We start from the raw sequence: 13,816 nt of genomic DNA on the forward strand, positions 1-13,816 counted from the left end.
GATTGCAAAAACGGATTGCAAAACCACATTTGTTTGACAGAGGAATTTTTGTGAAATTCATAACACATCTGATTAGTTTAGAATGGATTTGCTCATCTCTATAGAAGACCAAAGCACACCTCCACGTGGAGAGACTTTGATCTATTTTAACATGGTTGTTCAGCTAAGACATTTATAGGGAGTCTGTCACCTAATCTGAACCTTTTAGATCGCTCAGATCAGGGTATAGACTACTGTGCCCTCATTACAATGGTACCTTTATTTGTGCTGTCCCTCTCGGAGATCTTCCAAAAAATACTTTAAAACGTATGCTAATGAGGTTTGGCAAGTGCCCAGGGGCGGTGTTACTGTAGCAAGTGCCCAGGCTTCTTGGCAATGTGCCCAGAAAAACACACCTATTTCACCCCTCTGGCCCGCCCTCCTTTCCAATTATTACCTCCTCCTCTCCCTCACAAATCTTACGCCTGCTAGAGGAAAGACGATGCTGCGCCGACCCGCCCCTTCTTTGGCTTCACTGCAGTCCTCTGCAGAGGCTGGTTACTTCCGCCCACTGGATTTCGAGCTATGGACTGGTGCATGCACAGTCCACCTCCCTGTTCCTCTGCCCATAATGGGCACAGCAGTGCACAGGTGCGGGACAAGTGTGGAGTGGTGCAGGAGTGAAATTTGTGAGGGAGAGGAGGAGGTAATAATAGGAAAAGAGGGCGGGCCAGAGGGGTGAAATAGGTGTGGTTTTCTGGGCACATCACCGAGGGGCCTGGGCACTTGCTGCAGTAAGGCCACCCCTTAGCACTTGCCGAACCATATTAGCATAGGTTTTAAGTATTTTTTGGAAGATTTCAGCGAGGGACAGCACAAATAAAGGTACCATTGTAATGTGGGCAAAGAAGTCTATAACCTGATCTGAGCAGTCTAAAAGGCTCAGATTAGTTGACAGACTCCCTTTAAGGCTCTGTTTAAATTTAGTTTTTGGCCTCATCAGAGGTAAATGTTGGGAGGATTCCCCAGTGTATACCTTTCACAGAATCCACTGATCCATGTTAGGCATTGTATACTGTATGCATTTCTTACTGCGTCCATCTGTATGGTAAAGTGCATTGCTGAAATGATGCGGATGTGGATGCACTGTGTCACTTGTACAGATTTAATTTGGGGCTACTCCTAGGGAATTACCTATGTGGCACTCCTGGTTTTCACCTTTTAATCCCTGTCCAGGGATCTGGTCTCCACTGCAGTGGAACCACGTGCCACTACCACTTGGGTCTCTGTTCAAGTGACTACTGACCCACAAGGATCAAGAGACAACGATGCGGAGTGCCACAGGATCAATCATGACTGTCGTCAGGGACAGGCCGAGGTCAAGGCAGGCAAAGTATGTGCAATTGATTAAACAGTCCAAGGTCAGGACGGGCAGCTCACAGGCAGAGGTCAGAACAGGCAGCAAAGGATCAAATCCAGAAGTCAAGCAGATGTTGGGAAATGAAACAAGGTAATGGCAGACCTAGCAAGAAACTAGTGGACTAGAACCTACTGCTCAGGCACCTTAGCATAGCATAAGGTGCCTTAAGTATCCAAGGCTAGCCACCCAGTAGCTGGGAAAGATTAGAGTGCGCTCAAATTGGCCAATAAACAGGCAAAAAGAGCACAAGCACCCTATGGGTAGTGAGATGCATTGCCAACAATACGTATGGCATTACAGCATTAATTTGGCATCCAAGATGGCAAGGCAGGGAGAGAGGGAGACTAGCAGGAGTGGAATGCTGGAGCCATGGAGCTATGGAGTCGATAAGCAAGGTAGCGGCCATGTGCAATAGCAGATTAGCGGTGGTGGGTATGGACTGCTGCCATAACAAATCTTATACAATGAAAAAAAGTATACCATTGCTTATCAGCCCATGGTATGCCTAAGCAGTGATGGTCAGTTTGCAGTGTTCGCCAGCAAACACATGCAGGCTGCCATCTTTAGTAAGGTAGACTCACCCGTCCGGCGATGCACAGGTAAGCCCTTACCTGTGCCGGGAGCCGGTCTGAAATCAAATGCAGTCACCGGGAGCAGGCAGTTCCGAGAACAGCCGCCGGGGGCCTTCATCGGGCTGTTCTCGGAACTGCCTGCTCCCGGTGACTGCATTTGATTTCAGACCGGCTCCCGACACAGGTAAGGGCTTACCAGTGCATCGCCGGACGAGTGAGTCTACCTTACTAAAGATGGCAGCCCGTATGTGGCGAACACTGTGAACTGACCATCACTGTGCCTAAGGACATTCTTTTGGTATATACTAGGTGCATGGGGAGTATGGTCGCCTCAGGGAATATACCCAATATACACTCACCTAAAGAATTATTAGGAACACCAGACTAATACGGTGTTGGACCCCCTTTTGCCTTCAGAACTGCCTTAATTCTACGAGGCATTGATTCAACAAGGTGCTGATAGCATTCTTTAGAAATGTTGGCCCATATTAATAGGATAGCATCTTGCAGTTGATGGAGATTTGAGGGATGCACATCCAGGGCACGAAGCTCCCATTCCACCACATCCCAAAGATGCTCTATTGGGTTGAGATCTGGTGACTGTGGAGGCCATTTTAGTACAGTGAACTCATTGTCATGTTCAAGAAACCAATTTGAAATGATTAGAGCTTTGTGACATGGTGCATTATCCTGCTGGAAGTAGCCATCAGAGGATGGATACATGTTCTCATTCTGTTTACGCCAAATTCGGACTCTACCATTTGAATGTCTCAACAGAAATCGAGACTCATCAGACCAGGCAACATTTTTCCAGTCTTCAACAGTCCAATTTTGGTGAGTTCGTGCAAATTGTAGCCTCTTTTTCCTATTTGTAGTGGAGATGAGTGGTACCCGGTGGGGTCTTCTGCTGTTGTAGCCCATCCGCCTCAAGGTTGTTTGTGTTGTGGCTTCACAAATGCTTTGCTGCTTACCTCGGTTGTAACGAGTGGTTATTTCAGTCAACGTTGCTCTTCTATCAGCTTGAATCAGACGGCCTATTCTCCTCTGACCTCTAGCATCCACAAGGCATTTTTGCCCACAGGACCTCCGCATACTAGATGTTTTTCCCTTTTCACACCATTCTTTGTAAACCCTAGAAATGGTTGTGCGGGAAAATCCCAGTAACTGAGCAGATTGTGAAATACTCAGACCGGCCCGTCTGGCACCAACAACCATGCCACGCTCAAAATTGCTTAAATCACCTTTCTTTCCCATTGTGGCATTCAGTTTGGAGTTCAGGAGATTGTCTTGACCAGGAGCACAACCCTAAATGCATTGAAGCAACTGCCATGTGATTGGTTGACTAGATAATTGCATTAATGAGAAATAGAACAGGTGTTCCTAATAATTCTTTAGTTGAGTGTATATCTCTGGCAGAGCCAAAAACATGATGTGAACAGAGTTTATGCATGTTAAATGATTTGGTCTGAGCTGTAATGCCAGACAGTCCACAGACAGGGTGATGTTGCTTTAGGAAAGAAAAGCGGACCATTGTCCTAATCATTTGATTTTTAGAAGACACTTATGTGTATGGCCTTTTTGATCAGTTCCCTGTTCAACACCTTCTTGTGCTGGAATTAGAGTATGATTTAGCTGAATCTAGAGGAGTATAATTCTCATTTTTCTCTGTTGATACAATGTGTTGATGCACAACTTTAGCAACATTTATCAAACAACTACTAGACTCCTGAGACTAAGAAACCTCAGCTCACCGTTCGATTTGTCTTTACTCAAAGCCTACAGGGACTTCAATGTTCAGGCTGTCAGAAGTTCAGCAAAGAGATACTGCACATTCACACCCGAGGAAGACAAACCTGTCTTTAAGGCATTGATTCAAGCAATTCAAGACGTAGCCGCTAAAACTAGCTCAGCATTTCACACTATTCTCCGGTCTATGACTGCTCTTCGTATCTTTTGATATTTATTTGCCCATTTGTTAATGTTTTTGTTGGGAGGAGAAGTAGTTTTGGAATCAAAGATGTCGTGCTGCCAGAGAAGATTGTCTGCTGAAGAACAAAACGTGCAATGTGCTGCATCTACAAAACTCAAGGAGAAAATCAATAAAAAAATAAGCAGGCTTCAAGAATAACATTCAGCAAACAGAATTTTTCTTCCGATTCAAGAAATAAGAAAAGGATATTGCTTTGGAGAATTTATGAGCATAAATGTATGAAATGCATTGGGGAAGATTTACTAATCCTATTGGTGAAGTAAACTTAGACCTGTTTCCTGTACCTGCACCAGATTTATCACAGGGGCTCAGACGGGATGATTAATATGGCATAGTGCCACAGACACTTTTTATTTTATTGGTGAATTTAATTTGAGACAGAATTTTACATCAGAATTGTGGTGTAATTTAGACACTAAGGGGAAAATGTATTATTTCCCTATGTATTTTAAAAACAACTTTTTAAATGCCATTGCCACTTGTTTAGTCACAACTGGCATTTTTACACCGGCTTTGCCAGTTTCCAAAATGGGATGTGGCGAGGGTAGGCTGTGGGCAGGGCCATTGGTCCTAGCACATTCATCGTTATTTAAGCCAGAAATTGGTGAAAATAATGACTGAAATCTATGCCAGCTACCAACTGGAGTAGATTTCAGATTGGCACACAGACTGCTGGAGGAGGCATTTAATTTATGACAAGGTCTACGCCTAATCATAAGTTAAATGCCTGCTCCTCCAGCACAGGCCCTATCAAGATCAGTATAGCACACACTGAACTTGATAAATCACGCCTCCTGGTGATGTGAGAGCATCCATAGTAATGGAGCGCTTGCTCACCTCCTCCGCAAAGCTCACGCACGCTGGGGAAGATAGGCGATCTGTGTTGGTGGACATTTAGGGATTATGGGGGTCATTTATTAAGCTGAAATATGCCTATATTCTGCATGTATTTCTCAGGCGCAGATTGTGGCGCAACAGCTAGCTACGCCACAATCTACGACTTCTCCCCACTCACACCAGGTCTAAAAAATTGGGCGCGGTGTGGACGGAGAAGGGGATGGGCCATTTTTGATCGCCTGTTTCAGGCATAGAAAAAGGTCTAAATGTAAGACAGCTCAGAAGCTGTCTTACATTTAGAACTGGTGGAGGATCCGCTGAAGTTATGGGCACCTCTTCATAACTTCAGTGGAACCACCACCAGCTTAGGGGTTTATTAAGACCGGCATCTAAAACGCCAGTCTTAATAAATGTGCCCCAATATGTATTAGGTGTGTTTACTCAGCCTGCCTATGGTGTGGATACTGGTGTTCTGGTCCAATGGGACCGAGTCCCTGGACCTATCAGGTTCTGATCCAGGGACCAATGCTCTATTTAAATCCCCTGCTGGTAATACTCCCTTGCCAGTTATAGGTTTTCCTTCTTGTGCTCCTGTTACTTCTGGGTGTATTTGGATAGTTGTTTGGTATTGACCCCGGCTTGCATCTGACCTCCTTCTGTCTTGTGATTCTGTACCATGATACCCATCTGGTTCTGACCTTGGCTTGGCTATTTTGACTACTCTCCACCCTCCGATTTTGTACTGTATTGACCTCCCGATTTAGACCAATTTACGTACGGCCCTTCTCTGTGTGATTGCATTCGGTGTCTGTCTTGCACCCTAGCAGTACAGGGAATGTTGTCCAGTTGCGGACTTGTCGCTTATGGCTTGCACTGCAAGTAGGCAGGGAAAGCAGGTTCGGTTCAGTTAGGACTTATTGTGTTTCCCTGCGTACTGTGCTGACACAGGGCCAATTGTTATAAATTAGGCAGTGTCTTCTTTCCAACAAAACCATGACCCTTTTTCCAGCAAGCCATAATGCCTTGTTGTGCTAGGCACAGATAATTTCTCTAAATCTGGATACACCAAATTGCACCACAATTTGGCACAATTTATCCTATAATCTAGGTGCACTCACATTAGTAAATGTAGGCCAAAGAAGGTTAGAACCCTCTAATATACTGCAAAATCTGGGATAAGACGTGCTTAAGTGACTGTCACATTTAGGCCAGAAATACGGCTTTTTGGTTACTGGGGTGAAAAAACCCTCTAATATACTGCACATCTGGGATTAGACGTGCATAAGTGAGTGTCACATTTAGGCCAGAAATACGGCTTTTTGGTTACTGGGGTGAAAAAACCCTCTAATACACTGCAAAATCTGGGATAAGACGTGCAGAAGTGACTGTCACATTTAGGCCAGAAATACATCATTTTGGTTACTGGGGTGAAAAAACACTCTAATATACTGCAAAATCTGGGATAAGACGTGCATAAGTGACTGTCACATTTAGGCCATAAATACGGCTTTTTGGTTACTGGGGTGAAAAAACCCTCTAATATACTGCACATCTGGGATTAGACGTGCATAAGTGACTGTCACATTTAGGCCAGAAATACGGCTTTTTGGTTACTGGGGTGAAAAAACCCTCTGATATACTGCACATCTGGGATTAAACGTGCATAAGTGAGTGTCACATTTAGGCCAGAAATACATCTTTTTGCTTACTGGGGTAAAAAAAACCCTCTAATATACAGCAAAATCTGGGATAAGACGTGCAGAAGTGACTGTCACATTTAGGCCAGAAATACATCATTTTGGTTACTGGGGTGAAAAAACCCTCTAATATACTGCAAAATCTGGGATTAGACGTGCATAAGTGACTGTCACATTTAGGCCAGAAATACGGCTTTTTGGTTACTGGGGTGAAAAAACCCTCTAATATACTGCACATCTGGGATAAGACATGCATAAGTGACTGTCTTTTTTAGGCCAAAAATACGGCTTTTTGGTTACTGGGGTGAAAAAACCCTCTAATATATACTGCACATCTGGGATTAGACGTGCATAAGTGACTGTCACATTTAGGCCAGAAATACAGCTTTTTGGTTACTGGGGTGAAAAAACGCTCTAATATACTGCACATCTGGGATAAGACGTGCATAAGTGACTGTCACATTTAGGCTAGAAATATGGCTTTTTGGTTACTGGGGTGAAAAAACCCTCTGATATACTGCACATCTGGGATTAGACGTGCATAAGTGAGTGTCACATTTAGGCCAGAAATACATCTTTTTGGTTACTGGGGTGAAAAAACCCTCTAAATATACTGCAAAATCTGGGATTAGACGTGCATAAGTGACTGTCACATTTAGGCCAGGAATACGGCTTTTTGGTTACTGGGGTGAAAAAACCCTCTAATATACTGCACATCTGGGATTAGACGTGCATAAGTGACTGTCACATTTTGGCCAGAAATAAGGCTTTTTGGTTACTGGGGTGAAAAAACCCTCTAATATACTGCACATCTGGGATAAGACGTGCATAAGTGACTGTCTTTTTTAGGCCATAAATACGGCTTTTTGGTTACTGGGGTGAAAAAACCCTCTAAATACAGTACAGACCAAAAGTTTGGACACACCTTCTCATTCAAAGAGTTTTCTTTATTTTCATGACTATGAAAATTGTAGATTCACACTGAAGGCATCAAAACTATGAATTAACACATGTGGAATTATATACATAACAAACAAGTGTGAAACAACTGAAAATATGTAATATTCTAGGTTCTTCAAAGTAGCCACCTTTTGCTTTGATTACTGCTTAGCACACTTTTGGCATTCTCTTGATGAGCTTCAAGAGGTAGTTCCTCTGACTCAGAGTTTGGAGGAAGAGGCAGTGGTGAGACTGAGCCTACAGCGTAGCAAAAGCGGGTGCAGGGTGCAAAAGAAAAGCAGCCGTCACCAAAACAGTTCGCCTGCTACTGGCCACCGTCACCAGGGACGAGCACACCAAAGGCAGCTTCAAGGAGTTCCCTGGCATGGCACTTCTTCACACAATGTGCTGACGACAAGACCCGAGTGGTTTGCACGCTGTGCCATCAGAGCCTGAAGCGAGGCATTAACGTTCTGAACCTTAGCACAACCTGCATGACCAGGCATCTACATGCGAGACACGGGCTGCAGTGGAGCAAGCACCTTCAAAAGCAAGAAAGGGTTCAGGCCCCTCCTGCTCCCTCTTCTGCTGCTGCCTCGGCCTCTTCCTCCGCCTCTGGAGGAACGTTGGCACCTGCCGCCCAGAAAACAGAGGATGTGCCACCAACACCACCTCCGTCACCAAGCATCTCCACCATGTCACATGGAAGCGTTTAGCTCTCCATCTCACAAACCTTTGATAGAAAGTGTAAATTCCCACCTAGCCACCCTCGATCCCTGGCCCTGAATGCCAGCATTTCTAAACTACTGGTCTTTGAAATGCTGTCATTCAGGCTGGTGGAGACGGACAGCTTCAAACAGCTCATGTTGCTTGCTGTCCCACAGTACGTCGTTCCCAGCCGCCACTACTTCTCCAGGAGAGCCGTGCCCTCCCTGCACAACCAAGTATCAGATAAAATCAAGTGTGCACTGCGCAACGCCATCTGTGGCAAGGTCCACCTAACCACAGATATGTGGACCAGTAAGCACGGCCAGGGACGCTATATCTCCCTAACTGCACACTGGGTAAATGTAGTGGCGGCTGGGCCCCAGGTGGAGAGCTGTTTGGCGCACGTCCTTCCGCCGCCAAGGATCGCAGGGCATCATTCTTTGCCTCCTGTTGCCTCCTCTTCCTACTCGGCTTCCTCCTCCTCTTCTACCACCTCCTCATCCGGTCAGCGACAGACCTTCACCACCAACTTCAGCACAGCCCGGGGTAAACGTCAGCAGGCCGTTCCTAAACTGATGTGTTTGGGGGACAGGCCCCACACCGTGCAGGAGTTGTGGCGGGGTATAGAACAACAGACCGAGGAGTGGTTGCTGCCAGTGAGCCTCAAGCCCGGCCTGGTGGCGTGAGATTCACCCAGTGGGCCGTAATGGACATGTATTGTCCCTGACCATAGTTACAGCTCCACATGTCGGCGCTGCCATGCACTTTGGCAGAAACCGACAGGCTCAAGGACTGGCTCACATCCTGTTCTACATACATGTGCAGGGCTGGTACTGCCTTTTTGGCAATGAAATGATGGCTTGGTACTCTCCACCTCGGCTCAGCACAAGCCATTAGTTCTCTGAAAGGTGCAGGGTACACCACTTGGAAAGGGAGGGACTGCAGCACCAGCAACTTGGCCAGGAGCACATTCAGCTTCTGCGCCGTTGGGTGAGTGCACACATACTGTTGTCTCTTAGCAATCGCTTCGGTGATCGATTGCTGACGGAATGACTTGGTGATGCAGCGGTTTCTGTGGCAGGCTCGACCACCACATCAGAGCCAGGTCACTTTATGGTGATGCTGCATATGTTGACGCAGGGCCGTGGTACCAACATTGGCACCCTGGCTACGCTTCACCTTCTGCCCACAGATTCTACAAATGGCCATGTTCACCTCCTTCGGGGTCTTAACACAAAACTGCCACACCACGAGCAGGTAATTTTACCCCCAACGCTACGCACTGACTGACTGCTACTGCCACTGTTTCCGTGAAACCCTGCACCACTACTTTCCGGGCAGGTAGACTCCTGCAAAGTGGGGTGGTCTACCCCAGGCATTTTTGGCTCCCGACCTCCCACTGCTGCCACCCTGCTGACTCTCGGCCACGTTAGCGACTTGCTGGCTCAGCCATTGCGTCACAGGCAAGCTGCCACCCTCTTCTCTCGATGATGTCCCTAATTTACCCGGCTCCCAAGTGCGATCAGCTACATCATCATCATCATCTAGTACTGTCTGCACAGCACTGATGTCCTCCTCAATAATCTCTGGGTCAGAAGCCTGTACTCTATTAAACTGCACACACCAGTATTCATATGTAAACTGTAGGCAATAGATATGTAAACTGTAGGAAATCCATATGTAAACAGCAAGGTAGCGCAATCCACATAGTACTCACTATGAAACTCCGGTACTATCAGGCACTGCAGGCTGGCCGGTCACTCACTTCCTCACGCGCCTGCTCCGCCTACTTCATTAATAAAGTGGGAGGAGCATGCTTGTGAGGAAGTGAGTGACTGGCTAGCCTGCCTGCTAGTACGGGCGTGTGCAGGGCTCGGTGTATTAGAGTACAGTGACTGCATCGGGCCCTGCCACGAGTTGCCGGCCTCCAGGCCCTCCTCCCTCCCCGCTGATACATCGCAGCCAGCGATGTATCAGTGTTAGCAGCGTAAAAATGTCAGCATTGGGGGGGAAAAAGTGCATCTTATTTTTTGCCAGTAATACACGCCAATAAGGGCTTTAGAACATATAACTGCACTGCTGAACGACAAATAATATACTGTATATTTTTTTGCCACTAATACACGCCAAAAAATGCTTTCAAACATATAACTACACCGCACAAAGGCAAATAAGACGTAGAAATATTTCCTTGTAATAAACTCTGTAAAAAGGGTTGTCCGGGTTCAGAGCTGAACCCAGACATGCCTCCACTTTCACCCAGGCATCCCCCCTGACTTGAGCAACGGAGCAGTTCATGCTCCGATGCTCTCCTTTGCCATGCGTTAAATCACGCAGGGCAAAGGCATTTTGAGGGGTTCCGGTGATGAACCGGGCGCTCCATAGGGCTGCCAGGAAGGCCGGTGACATCACTGGCACTGATGGGCGGGATTTAGCGCTGCCCTAGCCAGTAAAACGGCTAGGGCAGCGCTAAAGCACGCCCGTCAGAGCCAGTGACATCACCGGGCTTCCTGGAAGCCTCCGCCCTGGCAGTGTGTTATTGTAAACAAAAGAGCCCTTGCCCTGCGCGATCTAGTGCAGGGTAAGGGAGCGCATCGGAGCATGAGCTGCTCCAATGCTAACATCAGTGGTGCTGCCTGGGTGAAAATATGGGCATGTCCGGGTTCAGCTATGAACCCGGACAACCCCTTTAATGGCTGTATCAAACAGCACTTGCACCCCAATAACAAGAACGGTTTGCTGGAATTACTGAGCTGTATAATGGCAATTTGGATCCCCAGTCAGTGCAGAAAGGTGTAATAGGATTGTTCCCATTACCCAGGCTGTAAACTCTCCTACTGAACCCTGTCCTGCTTCAATACTGTGGAATGATTCCTCCCTGTCCTTTCCCTGAACTTCTATACAGCAAAATAAAAGTTTTAAGGTCTTTTCTGCCACTGTCCCTAGAGCTTGCTGATGTCTCTCCCTGCACTAAGTACACTGGAAAATGGCTGAATCCAAGATGGCAGAAGGTATTTATAGGGCTGTGACATCACAGGGCTGGCTGCTGATTGGCTGCATGCATGGCATTGTGGGTGATCCCTCATTCCCAGAGTTCCTTGCTCCATGTCCTAACACGTGCAGCAGGAATACATGTGATTCGTTACCACAAAGCTTGAGGAAATTCGGATTCGGTACAAATCAAATTTTTCCTGATATTCGGATCGAATTCCACTTCGTCAACTTCGATTCGCTCATCTCTACTTTTCAGTGTGCCAAATCATCTATAACAAATAATGAAGTAACTTTGTTTTTATGTAGACAGCTCCTATGCAGACCTATGTTTATCCATGGTTACAGACTAAAAACTAGTCATGTGAGTAGTCTAATCCTGCAATCCTGTGTTACTCTGCTTCCTCTGCTCGGTCTTGTTGCTAGTCGAAACATAATAAATAAATAAATATGGAAGGGCGTAATAGATCAATGCTGGATAAGATGGCAAACATTTTTTTGTTATTTATTTATTTATTTTTTCGAATATTGTAACCATGGAGACACAAATGTTTGCATAGGAGCTGTGTACAGAAAATAATGTGTTTTTTTTAATCTAAACTATTAACAGAGCTGCTTATTTTTTTTATTTAAAGGGGCTTTCCGATGTGTTTAATTCTGATTACCTATTCTTAGGATAAAGTAATATAGACAAACCGCTCACTCCCCTTGCAATTCTGGATTGGGTGCTCTAGTCTCAAATTGATTCACTCAAATCAACAAAAGTGTAATGGAAAATATATATATTATGAGACTGGCACTCACTCGCATGAAAATAGAGCAATAGTAGTGGTATTAATACACAATATTTAATTGGCAAAATATATTAAAGAGCAATGTGGCAATACAATGTTAAAATACTAAACAGTCGCTGCAGCGGACATACAATGACAAAAATGACAATATCAATACCCTAAAAATCGCTAAAGTCTAAAACTTCAATAAAAAAATAAAAAAAAGTCCAAAAGGAGGTGGACCATGTGTCCTGCATGTGCACACTATCGCAAGCCAAAGGTGTCAGTCCATTCCTTATAATAGTGTTGCTATTTCTTTCTTATATACAATATAACATGAATATCCATGCAAGGCACTTCTTCAAATATTCGGAATTGTCCGATATAAATATTCAATAGAGTATCCAATCGGACACAAAGTTTTTACTCACAAGCGAATGTCGATTATCCTGCAGTCAAAATATTCGATCCTTTTGATTTTTACTCACGGTTTCTGTTCATATTCCCGTGGTTCTCAGTGTTTAGCGTCCCACCTGGTTGGTTCGTCACTGGTCTCTCTCGATCGTTATCCACAAATCTCGGATCTGGTCATACGATCAGGGTGTAATATCGTGAGAGATAAACTTATGCTTGTACTGACCAGTTTAAATGGCTGAAATTTCGGATATTTGTCTTTGGAGCGCTCCGATTTTTTTATATGTATCCAGATATTAATATACGAACTTCCAGTGGGGGTCTCTTGTTGGGGATGTCTTTGAAAAGCACCAAACGCGTTTCGGGGATCTCCTTTCCCCTTCCTCAGTGGTGACATCCCAACTTCTGGTGATTCTTTTTATATCCCTTTCAAGATGCATGTAAGATCAGATCTGGAGTGAAGGATCTGGTCTGGAATACCAAAATCTGGTCAGGAACCAAAAAAACGCATATGCGGTTTCCATGCGTTTTTTTGGGGAAGATGCGTTTTTTGCAGTATAGTGTGCCCCATGGTCTAATTAATCTAATCTATAAAGGAAATAGTCCAGAAAGATTGCTAAATAGTCCATTCGTACCAAAATATATCAATACACGGATATCCTGTAATGAACATTAATTCTAAGTGCTATACTGTGAATATTAATTTAAAGTGTGTCAATATTTATACCTAAATCACATTACATAATGTGAAACATACAAGTGAAATAAATATAACAATACATATAATATACTAATAAATATAAATATAATAAAGAAGTAGAAAAGTGATTAATCTGTGTTGTATGGTGAGTAGGCCGATCTGGAATGAAGGATCTGGTCTGCAATACCAAAATCTAATCTAGAACCAAAAAAACGCATATGCGGTTATCCATACATTTTATTTTTATTTATTTATTTATATTTTTTTGGGGAAGATGCGTTTTTTGCAGTATAGTGTGCCCCATGGTCTAATTAGTCTAATCTATAAAGGAAATAATCCAGAAAGATTGCTAAATGGTCCATTCGTACCAAAATATATCAATATACGGATATCCTGTAATGAAAATTAATTCTAAGTGCTGTACTGTGAATATTGATTTAAAGTGTGTCAATATTTATGCATAAATCACATTACATAACGTGAAACCTACCAGTGAAATAAATATAATGATACATATAATATACTAATAAATCTAAATCTAATAGAAAAGTAGAAAGGTGACAGTGCTTCTTTTCAGGTGTTTGATCTGTGTTGTAAGGTGGGTAGGCCCATCACAGAGGGGGGGTCGCAGTGCTGATAGACAGGTAAACATACGACCCCTCATCTGTCGAGGGGCACACCCACCATTAGATTCTCACAGGAATCCGAAAATTTCCAGGTCTGCATTGAGACCTTTTGGAATGAGACTTCCAAATTCATAAATTTTCCTTGACTCTGCTCTGGACATGGTCTCTAC

This window comes from Bufo bufo, chromosome 4 (genome assembly GCF_905171765.1).
Source record: "Bufo bufo chromosome 4, aBufBuf1.1, whole genome shotgun sequence".
In the NCBI taxonomy this organism is placed as follows: domain Eukaryota; kingdom Metazoa; phylum Chordata; class Amphibia; order Anura; family Bufonidae; genus Bufo; species Bufo bufo.